The 12,571-nt window shown below is 27.7% G+C and overlaps 1 protein-coding gene across 1 annotated transcript in view; it reads right to left on the bottom strand.

Annotated features, from left to right (window-relative positions):
• The window catches only part of LOC129842031 (prominin-1-A-like), a 102,610-nt gene that overhangs the window by 59,804 nt on the left and 30,235 nt on the right, over positions 1 to 12,571 (bottom strand). The gene's annotated exons all lie outside the window — the stretch shown is intronic.

The raw sequence follows: 12,571 nt of genomic DNA, 5'->3' as shown, positions 1-12,571 counted from the left end.
CTCACAGAGTTAGTATTACAGCATGTTAGTGAGTTATACATTATTATATCTCTCACAGAGTTAGTATTACAGCATGTTAGTGAGTTATACATTATTATATCTCTATAACAGAGTTAGTATTACAGCATGTTAGTGAGTTATACATTATTATATCTCTATAACAGAGTTAGTATTACAGCATGTTAGTGAGTTATACATTATTATATCTCTCACAGAGTTAGTATTACAGCATGTTAGTGAGTTATACATTATTATATCTCTCACAGAGTTAGTATTACAGCATGTTAGTGAGTTATACATTATTATATCTCTCACAGAGTTAGTATTACAGCATGTTAGTGAGTTATACATTATTATATCTCTACACAGAGTTAGTATTACAGCATGTTAGTGAGTTATACATTATTATATCTCTATAACAGAGTTAGTATTACAGCATGTTAGTGAGTTATACATTATTATATCTCTACACAGAGTTAGTATTACAGCATGTTAGTGAGTTATACATTATTATATCTCTATAACAGAGTTAGTATTACAGCATGTTAGTGAGTTATACATTATTATATCTCTATCACAGAGTTAGTATTACAGCATGTTAGTGAGTTATACATTATTATATCTCTATAACAGAGTTAGTATTACAGCATGTTAGTGAGTTATACATTATTATATCTCTATAACAGAGTTAGTATTACAGCATGTTAGTGAGTTATACATTATTATATCTCTATAACAGAGTTAGTATTACAGCATGTTAGTGAGTTATACATTATTATATCTCTACACAGAGTTAGTATTACAGCATGTTAGTGAGTTATACATTATTATATCTCTATACACAGAGTTAGTATTACAGCATGTTAGTGAGTTATACATTATTATATCTCTATAACAGAGTTAGTATTACAGCATGTTAGTGAGTTATACATTATTATATCTCTATAACAGAGTTAGTATTACAGCATGTTAGTGAGTTATACATTATTATATCTCTACACAGAGTTAGTATTACAGCATGTTAGTGAGTTATACATTATTATATCTCTATAACAGAGTTAGTATTACAGCATGTTAGTGAGTTATACATTATTATATCTCTATAACAGAGTTAGTATTACAGCATGTTAGTGAGTTATACATTATTATATCTCTATAACAGAGTTAGTATTACAGCATGTTAGTGAGTTATACATTATTATATCTCTATAACAGAGTTAGTATTACAGCATGTTAGTGAGTTATACATTATTATATCTCTATAACAGAGTTAGTATTACAGCATGTTAGTGAGTTATACATTATTATATCTCACACAGAGTTAGTATTACAGCATGTTAGTGAGTTATACATTATTATATCTCTATAACAGAGTTAGTATTACAGCATGTTAGTGAGTTATACATTATTATATCTCTATAACAGAGTTAGTATTACAGCATGTTAGTGAGTTATACATTATTATATCTCTATAACAGAGTTAGTATTACAGCATGTTAGTGAGTTATACATTATTATATCTCTATAACAGAGTTAGTATTACAGCATGTTAGTGAGTTATACATTATTATATCTCTCACAGAGTTAGTATTACAGCATGTTAGTGAGTTATACATTATTATATCTCTATCACAGAGTTAGTATTACAGCATGTTAGTGAGTTATACATTATTATATCTCTATAACAGAGTTAGTATTACAGCATGTTAGTGAGTTATACATTATTATATCTCTATAACAGAGTTAGTATTACAGCATGTTAGTGAGTTATACATTATTATATCTCTCACAGAGTTAGTATTACAGCATGTTAGTGAGTTATACATTATTATATCTCTACACAGAGTTAGTATTACAGCATGTTAGTGAGTTATACATTATTATATCTCTATAACAGAGTTAGTATTACAGCATGTTAGTGAGTTATACATTATTATATCTCTTAACAGAGTTAGTATTACAGCATGTTAGTGAGTTATACATTATTATATCTCTCACAGAGTTAGTATTACAGCATGTTAGTGAGTTATACATTATTATATCTCTCACAGAGTTAGTATTACAGCATGTTAGTGAGTTATACATTATTATATCTCTATAACAGAGTTAGTATTACAGCATGTTAGTGAGTTATACATTATTATATCTCTATAACAGAGTTAGTATTACAGCATGTTAGTGAGTTATACATTATTATATCTCTATAACAGAGTTAGTATTACAGCATGTTAGTGAGTTATACATTATTATATCTCTCACAGAGTTAGTATTACAGCATGTTAGTGAGTTATACATTATTATATCTCTATAACAGAGTTAGTATTACAGCATGTTAGTGAGTTATACATTATTATATCTCTATAACAGAGTTAGTATTACAGCATGTTAGTGAGTTATACATTATTATATCTCTATAACAGAGTTAGTATTACAGCATGTTAGTGAGTTATACATTATTATATCTCTATAACAGAGTTAGTATTACAGCATGTTAGTGAGTTATACATTATTATATCTCTATAACAGAGTTAGTATTACAGCATGTTAGTGAGTTATACATTATTATATCTCTACACAGAGTTAGTATTACAGCATGTTAGTGAGTTATACATTATTATATCTCTATAACAGAGTTAGTATTACAGCATGTTAGTGAGTTATACATTATTATATCTCTATAACAGAGTTAGTATTACAGCATGTTAGTGAGTTATACATTATTATATCTCTATAACAGAGTTAGTATTACAGCATGTTAGTGAGTTATACATTATTATATCTCTATAACAGAGTTAGTATTACAGCATGTTAGTGAGTTATACATTATTATATCTCTATCACAGAGTTAGTATTACAGCATGTTAGTGAGTTATACATTATTATATCTCTATAACAGAGTTAGTATTACAGCATGTTAGTGAGTTATACATTATTATATCTCTACACAGAGTTAGTATTACAGCATGTTAGTGAGTTATACATTATTATATCTCTATAACAGAGTTAGTATTACAGCATGTTAGTGAGTTATACATTATTATATCTCTACACAGAGTTAGTATTACAGCATGTTAGTGAGTTATACATTATTATATCTCTATAACAGAGTTAGTATTACAGCATGTTAGTGAGTTATACATTATTATATCTCTATAACAGAGTTAGTATTACAGCATGTTAGTGAGTTATACATTATTATATCTCTATAACAGAGTTAGTATTACAGCATGTTAGTGAGTTATACATTATTATATCTCTACACAGAGTTAGTATTACAGCATGTTAGTGAGTTATACATTATTATATCTCTATAACAGAGTTAGTATTACAGCATGTTAGTGAGTTATACATTATTATATCTCTACACAGAGTTAGTATTACAGCATGTTAGTGAGTTATACATTATTATATCTCTATACAGAGTTAGTATTACAGCATGTTAGTGAGTTATACATTATTATATCTCTATAACAGAGTTAGTATTACAGCATGTTAGTGAGTTATACATTATTATATCTCTATAACAGAGTTAGTATTACAGCATGTTAGTGAGTTATACATTATTATATCTCTACACAGAGTTAGTATTACAGCATGTTAGTGAGTTATACATTATTATATCTCTACACAGAGTTAGTATTACAGCATGTTAGTGAGTTATACATTATTATATCTCTATAACAGAGTTAGTATTACAGCATGTTAGTGAGTTATACATTATTATATCTCTATAACAGAGTTAGTATTACAGCATGTTAGTGAGTTATACATTATTATATCTCTATAACAGAGTTAGTATTACAGCATGTTAGTGAGTTATACATTATTATATCTCTATCACAGAGTTAGTATTACAGCATGTTAGTGAGTTATACATTATTATATCTCTATAACAGAGTTAGTATTACAGCATGTTAGTGAGTTATACATTATTATATCTCTATAACAGAGTTAGTATTACAGCATGTTAGTGAGTTATACATTATTATATCTCTATAACAGAGTTAGTATTACAGCATGTTAGTGAGTTATACATTATTATATCTCTAACAGAGTTAGTATTACAGCATGTTAGTGAGTTATACATTATTATATCTCTATAACAGAGTTAGTATTACAGCATGTTAGTGAGTTATACATTATTATATCTCTATAACAGAGTTAGTATTACAGCATGTTAGTGAGTTATACATTATTATATCTCTATAACAGAGTTAGTATTACAGCATGTTAGTGAGTTATACATTATTATATCTCTATAACAGAGTTAGTATTACAGCATGTTAGTGAGTTATACATTATTATATCTCTATAACAGAGTTAGTATTACAGCATGTTAGTGAGTTATACATTATTATATCTCTATCACAGAGTTAGTATTACAGCATGTTAGTGAGTTATACATTATTATATCTCTATCACAGAGTTAGTATTACAGCATGTTAGTGAGTTATACATTATTATATCTCTATACACAGAGTTAGTATTACAGCATGTTAGTGAGTTATACATTATTATATCTCTATCACAGAGTTAGTATTACAGCATGTTAGTGAGTTATACATTATTATATCTCTATAACAGAGTTAGTATTACAGCATGTTAGTGAGTTATACATTATTATATCTCTATCACAGAGTTAGTATTACAGCATGTTAGTGAGTTATACATTATTATATCTCTCACAGAGTTAGTATTACAGCATGTTAGTGAGTTATACATTATTATATCTCTATAACAGAGTTAGTATTACAGCATGTTAGTGAGTTATACATTATTATATCTCTATAACAGAGTTAGTATTACAGCATGTTAGTGAGTTATACATTATTATATCTCTACACAGAGTTAGTATTACAGCATGTTAGTGAGTTATACATTATTATATCTCTATCACAGAGTTAGTATTACAGCATGTTAGTGAGTTATACATTATTATATCTCTACACAGAGTTAGTATTACAGCATGTTAGTGAGTTATACATTATTATATCTCTAACAGAGTTAGTATTACAGCATGTTAGTGAGTTATACATTATTATATCTCTATAACAGAGTTAGTATTACAGCATGTTAGTGAGTTATACATTATTATATCTCTCACAGAGTTAGTATTACAGCATGTTAGTGAGTTATACATTATTATATCTCTATCACAGAGTTAGTATTACAGCATGTTAGTGAGTTATACATTATTATATCTCTATCACAGAGTTAGTATTACAGCATGTTAGTGAGTTATACATTATTATATCTCTATAACAGAGTTAGTATTACAGCATGTTAGTGAGTTATACATTATTATATCTCTATAACAGAGTTAGTATTACAGCATGTTAGTGAGTTATACATTATTATATCTCTATAACAGAGTTAGTATTACAGCATGTTAGTGAGTTATACATTATTATATCTCTATAACAGAGTTAGTATTACAGCATGTTAGTGAGTTATACATTATTATATCTCTATAACAGAGTTAGTATTACAGCATGTTAGTGAGTTATACATTATTATATCTCTATAACAGAGTTAGTATTACAGCATGTTAGTGAGTTATACATTATTATATCTCTATAACAGAGTTAGTATTACAGCATGTTAGTGAGTTATACATTATTATATCTCTATAACAGAGTTAGTATTACAGCATGTTAGTGAGTTATACATTATTATATCTCTATAACAGAGTTAGTATTACAGCATGTTAGTGAGTTATACATTATTATATCTCTATCACAGAGTTAGTATTACAGCATGTTAGTGAGTTATACATTATTATATCTCTATACAGAGTTAGTATTACAGCATGTTAGTGAGTTATACATTATTATATCTCTATAACAGAGTTAGTATTACAGCATGTTAGTGAGTTATACATTATTATATCTCTATAACAGAGTTAGTATTACAGCATGTTAGTGAGTTATACATTATTATATCTCTCACAGAGTTAGTATTACAGCATGTTAGTGAGTTATACATTATTATATCTCTACACAGAGTTAGTATTACAGCATGTTAGTGAGTTATACATTATTATATCTCTATAACAGAGTTAGTATTACAGCATGTTAGTGAGTTATACATTATTATATCTCTATAACAGAGTTAGTATTACAGCATGTTAGTGAGTTATACATTATTATATCTCTCACAGAGTTAGTATTACAGCATGTTAGTGAGTTATACATTATTATATCTCTCACAGAGTTAGTATTACAGCATGTTAGTGAGTTATACATTATTATATCTCTAACAGAGTTAGTATTACAGCATGTTAGTGAGTTATACATTATTATATCTCTCACAGAGTTAGTATTACAGCATGTTAGTGAGTTATACATTATTATATCTCTATAACAGAGTTAGTATTACAGCATGTTAGTGAGTTATACATTATTATATCTCTCACAGAGTTAGTATTACAGCATGTTAGTGAGTTATACATTATTATATCTCTCACAGAGTTAGTATTACAGCATGTTAGTGAGTTATACATTATTATATCTCTACACAGAGTTAGTATTACAGCATGTTAGTGAGTTATACATTATTATATCTCTCACAGAGTTAGTATTACAGCATGTTAGTGAGTTATACATTATTATATCTCTCACAGAGTTAGTATTACAGCATGTTAGTGAGTTATACATTATTATATCTCTCACAGAGTTAGTATTACAGCATGTTAGTGAGTTATACATTATTATATCTCTATAACAGAGTTAGTATTACAGCATGTTAGTGAGTTATACATTATTATATCTCTATAACAGAGTTAGTATTACAGCATGTTAGTGAGTTATACATTATTATATCTCTATAACAGAGTTAGTATTACAGCATGTTAGTGAGTTATACATTATTATATCTCTCACAGAGTTAGTATTACAGCATGTTAGTGAGTTATACATTATTATATCTCTATAACAGAGTTAGTATTACAGCATGTTAGTGAGTTATACATTATTATATCTCTATAACAGAGTTAGTATTACAGCATGTTAGTGAGTTATACATTATTATATCTCTACACAGAGTTAGTATTACAGCATGTTAGTGAGTTATACATTATTATATCTCTAACAGAGTTAGTATTACAGCATGTTAGTGAGTTATACATTATTATATCTCTATAACAGAGTTAGTATTACAGCATGTTAGTGAGTTATACATTATTATATCTCTCACAGAGTTAGTATTACAGCATGTTAGTGAGTTATACATTATTATATCTCTATAACAGAGTTAGTATTACAGCATGTTAGTGAGTTATACATTATTATATCTCTCACAGAGTTAGTATTACAGCATGTTAGTGAGTTATACATTATTATATCTCTATAACAGAGTTAGTATTACAGCATGTTAGTGAGTTATACATTATTATATCTCTATAACAGAGTTAGTATTACAGCATGTTAGTGAGTTATACATTATTATATCTCTCACAGAGTTAGTATTACAGCATGTTAGTGAGTTATACATTATTATATCTCTATAACAGAGTTAGTATTACAGCATGTTAGTGAGTTATACATTATTATATCTCTATAACAGAGTTAGTATTACAGCATGTTAGTGAGTTATACATTATTATATCTCTATAACAGAGTTAGTATTACAGCATGTTAGTGAGTTATACATTATTATATCTCTCACAGAGTTAGTATTACAGCATGTTAGTGAGTTATACATTATTATATCTCTAACAGAGTTAGTATTACAGCATGTTAGTGAGTTATACATTATTATATCTCTCACAGAGTTAGTATTACAGCATGTTAGTGAGTTATACATTATTATATCTCTCACAGAGTTAGTATTACAGCATGTTAGTGAGTTATACATTATTATATCTCTCACAGAGTTAGTATTACAGCATGTTAGTGAGTTATACATTATTATATCTCTCACAGAGTTAGTATTACAGCATGTTAGTGAGTTATACATTATTATATCTCTCACAGAGTTAGTATTACAGCATGTTAGTGAGTTATACATTATTATATCTCTATAACAGAGTTAGTATTACAGCATGTTAGTGAGTTATACATTATTATATCTCTATAACAGAGTTAGTATTACAGCATGTTAGTGAGTTATACATTATTATATCTCTATAACAGAGTTAGTATTACAGCATGTTAGTGAGTTATACATTATTATATCTCTCACAGAGTTAGTATTACAGCATGTTAGTGAGTTATACATTATTATATCTCTTAACAGAGTTAGTATTACAGCATGTTAGTGAGTTATACATTATTATATCTCTCACAGAGTTAGTATTACAGCATGTTAGTGAGTTATACATTATTATATCTCTAACAGAGTTAGTATTACAGCATGTTAGTGAGTTATACATTATTATATCTCTCACAGAGTTAGTATTACAGCATGTTAGTGAGTTATACATTATTATATCTCTATAACAGAGTTAGTATTACAGCATGTTAGTGAGTTATACATTATTATATCTCTATAACAGAGTTAGTATTACAGCATGTTAGTGAGTTATACATTATTATATCTCTCACAGAGTTAGTATTACAGCATGTTAGTGAGTTATACATTATTATATCTCTATAACAGAGTTAGTATTACAGCATGTTAGTGAGTTATACATTATTATATCTCTAACAGAGTTAGTATTACAGCATGTTAGTGAGTTATACATTATTATATCTCTATAACAGAGTTAGTATTACAGCATGTTAGTGAGTTATACATTATTATATCTCTCACAGAGTTAGTATTACAGCATGTTAGTGAGTTATACATTATTATATCTCTATAACAGAGTTAGTATTACAGCATGTTAGTGAGTTATACATTATTATATCTCTATAACAGAGTTAGTATTACAGCATGTTAGTGAGTTATACATTATTATATCTCTATAACAGAGTTAGTATTACAGCATGTTAGTGAGTTATACATTATTATATCTCACACAGAGTTAGTATTACAGCATGTTAGTGAGTTATACATTATTATATCTCTATAACAGAGTTAGTATTACAGCATGTTAGTGAGTTATACATTATTATATCTCTCACAGAGTTAGTATTACAGCATGTTAGTGAGTTATACATTATTATATCTCTCACAGAGTTAGTATTACAGCATGTTAGTGAGTTATACATTATTATATCTCTATAACAGAGTTAGTATTACAGCATGTTAGTGAGTTATACATTATTATATCTCTATAACAGAGTTAGTATTACAGCATGTTAGTGAGTTATACATTATTATATCTCTCACAGAGTTAGTATTACAGCATGTTAGTGAGTTATACATTATTATATCTCTCACAGAGTTAGTATTACAGCATGTTAGTGAGTTATACATTATTATATCTCTATAACACAGAGTTAGTATTACAGCATGTTAGTGAGTTATACATTATTATATCTCTCACAGAGTTAGTATTACAGCATGTTAGTGAGTTATACATTATTATATCTCTATAACAGAGTTAGTATTACAGCATGTTAGTGAGTTATACATTATTATATCTCTCACAGAGTTAGTATTACAGCATGTTAGTGAGTTATACATTATTATATCTCTCACAGAGTTAGTATTACAGCATGTTAGTGAGTTATACATTATTATATCTCTATAACAGAGTTAGTATTACAGCATGTTAGTGAGTTATACATTATTATATCTCTATAACAGAGTTAGTATTACAGCATGTTAGTGAGTTATACATTATTATATCTCTCACAGAGTTAGTATTACAGCATGTTAGTGAGTTATACATTATTATATCTCTCACAGAGTTAGTATTACAGCATGTTAGTGAGTTATACATTATTATATCTCTCACAGAGTTAGTATTACAGCATGTTAGTGAGTTATACATTATTATATCTCTAACAGAGTTAGTATTACAGCATGTTAGTGAGTTATACATTATTATATCTCTATAACAGAGTTAGTATTACAGCATGTTAGTGAGTTATACATTATTATATCTCTCACAGAGTTAGTATTACAGCATGTTAGTGAGTTATACATTATTATATCTCTATAACAGAGTTAGTATTACAGCATGTTAGTGAGTTATACATTATTATATCTCTCACAGAGTTAGTATTACAGCATGTTAGTGAGTTATACATTATTATATCTCTATAACAGAGTTAGTATTACAGCATGTTAGTGAGTTATACATTATTATATCTCTATAACAGAGTTAGTATTACAGCATGTTAGTGAGTTATACATTATTATATCTCTATAACAGAGTTAGTATTACAGCATGTTAGTGAGTTATACATTATTATATCTCTATAACAGAGTTAGTATTACAGCATGTTAGTGAGTTATACATTATTATATCTCTATAACACAGAGTTAGTATTACAGCATGTTAGTGAGTTATACATTATTATATCTCTATAACAGAGTTAGTATTACAGCATGTTAGTGAGTTATACATTATTATATCTAACAGAGTTAGTATTACAGCATGTTAGTGAGTTATACATTATTATATCTCTAACAGAGTTAGTATTACAGCATGTTAGTGAGTTATACATTATTATATCTCTATAACAGAGTTAGTATTACAGCATGTTAGTGAGTTATACATTATTATATCTCTCACAGAGTTAGTATTACAGCATGTTAGTGAGTTATACATTATTATATCTCTCACAGAGTTAGTATTACAGCATGTTAGTGAGTTATACATTATTATATCTCTATAACAGAGTTAGTATTACAGCATGTTAGTGAGTTATACATTATTATATCTCTATAACAGAGTTAGTATTACAGCATGTTAGTGAGTTATACATTATTATATCTCTCACAGAGTTAGTATTACAGCATGTTAGTGAGTTATACATTATTATATCTCTCACAGAGTTAGTATTACAGCATGTTAGTGAGTTATACATTATTATATCTCTATAACACAGAGTTAGTATTACAGCATGTTAGTGAGTTATACATTATTATATCTCTATAACAGAGTTAGTATTACAGCATGTTAGTGAGTTATACATTATTATATCTCTCACAGAGTTAGTATTACAGCATGTTAGTGAGTTATACATTATTATATCTCTCACAGAGTTAGTATTACAGCATGTTAGTGAGTTATACATTATTATATCTCTATAACAGAGTTAGTATTACAGCATGTTAGTGAGTTATACATTATTATATCTCTATAACAGAGTTAGTATTACAGCATGTTAGTGAGTTATACATTATTATATCTCTCACAGAGTTAGTATTACAGCATGTTAGTGAGTTATACATTATTATATCTCTCACAGAGTTAGTATTACAGCATGTTAGTGAGTTATACATTATTATATCTCTCACAGAGTTAGTATTACAGCGTGTTAGTGAGTTATACATTATTATATCTCTCACAGAGTTAGTATTACAGCATGTTAGTGAGTTATACATTATTATATCTCTATAACAGAGTTAGTATTACAGCATGTTAGTGAGTTATACATTATTATATCTCTCACAGAGTTAGTATTACAGCGTGTTAGTGAGTTATACATTATTATATCTCTCACAGAGTTAGTATTACAGCATGTTAGTGAGTTATACATTATTATATCTCTCACAGAGTTAGTATTACAGCATGTTAGTGAGTTATACATTATTATATCTCTCACAGAGTTAGTATTACAGCATGTTAGTGAGTTATACATTATTATATCTCTCACAGAGTTAGTATTACAGCATGTTAGTGAGTTATACATTATTATATCTCTCACAGAGTTAGTATTACAGCATGTTAGTGAGTTATACATTATTATATCTCTATAACAGAGTTAGTATTACAGCATGTTAGTGAGTTATACATTATTATATCTCTATAACAGAGTTAGTATTACAGCATGTTAGTGAGTTATACATTATTATATCTCTATAACAGAGTTAGTATTACAGCATGTTAGTGAGTTATACATTATTATATCTCTCACAGAGTTAGTATTACAGCATGTTAGTGAGTTATACATTATTATATCTCTATAACAGAGTTAGTATTACAGCATGTTAGTGAGTTATACATTATTATATCTCTATAACAGAGTTAGTATTACAGCATGTTAGTGAGTTATACATTATTATATCTCTCACAGAGTTAGTATTACAGCATGTTAGTGAGTTATACATTATTATATCTCTAACAGAGTTAGTATTACAGCATGTTAGTGAGTTATACATTATTATATCTCTATAACACAGAGTTAGTATTACAGCATGTTAGTGAGTTATACATTATTATATCTCTATAACAGAGTTAGTATTACAGCATGTTAGTGAGTTATACATTATTACATCTCTATAACAGAGTTAGTATTACAGCATGTTAGTGAGTTATACATTATTATATCTCACACAGAGTTAGTATTACAGCATGTTAGTGAGTTATACATTATTATATCTCTATAACAGAGTTAGTATTACAGCATGTTAGTGAGTTATACATTATTATATCTCTCACAGAGTTAGTATTACAGCATGTTAGTGAGTTATACATTATTATATCTCTCACAGAGTTAGTATTACAGCATGT

Source organism: Salvelinus fontinalis, unplaced genomic scaffold (assembly GCF_029448725.1).
Source record: "Salvelinus fontinalis isolate EN_2023a unplaced genomic scaffold, ASM2944872v1 scaffold_0008, whole genome shotgun sequence".
NCBI classification, from domain to species: domain Eukaryota; kingdom Metazoa; phylum Chordata; class Actinopteri; order Salmoniformes; family Salmonidae; genus Salvelinus; species Salvelinus fontinalis.
The sequence above is the reverse complement of the archived record's forward strand: the minus strand, read 5'-3'. Positions and strand labels throughout refer to the sequence as shown.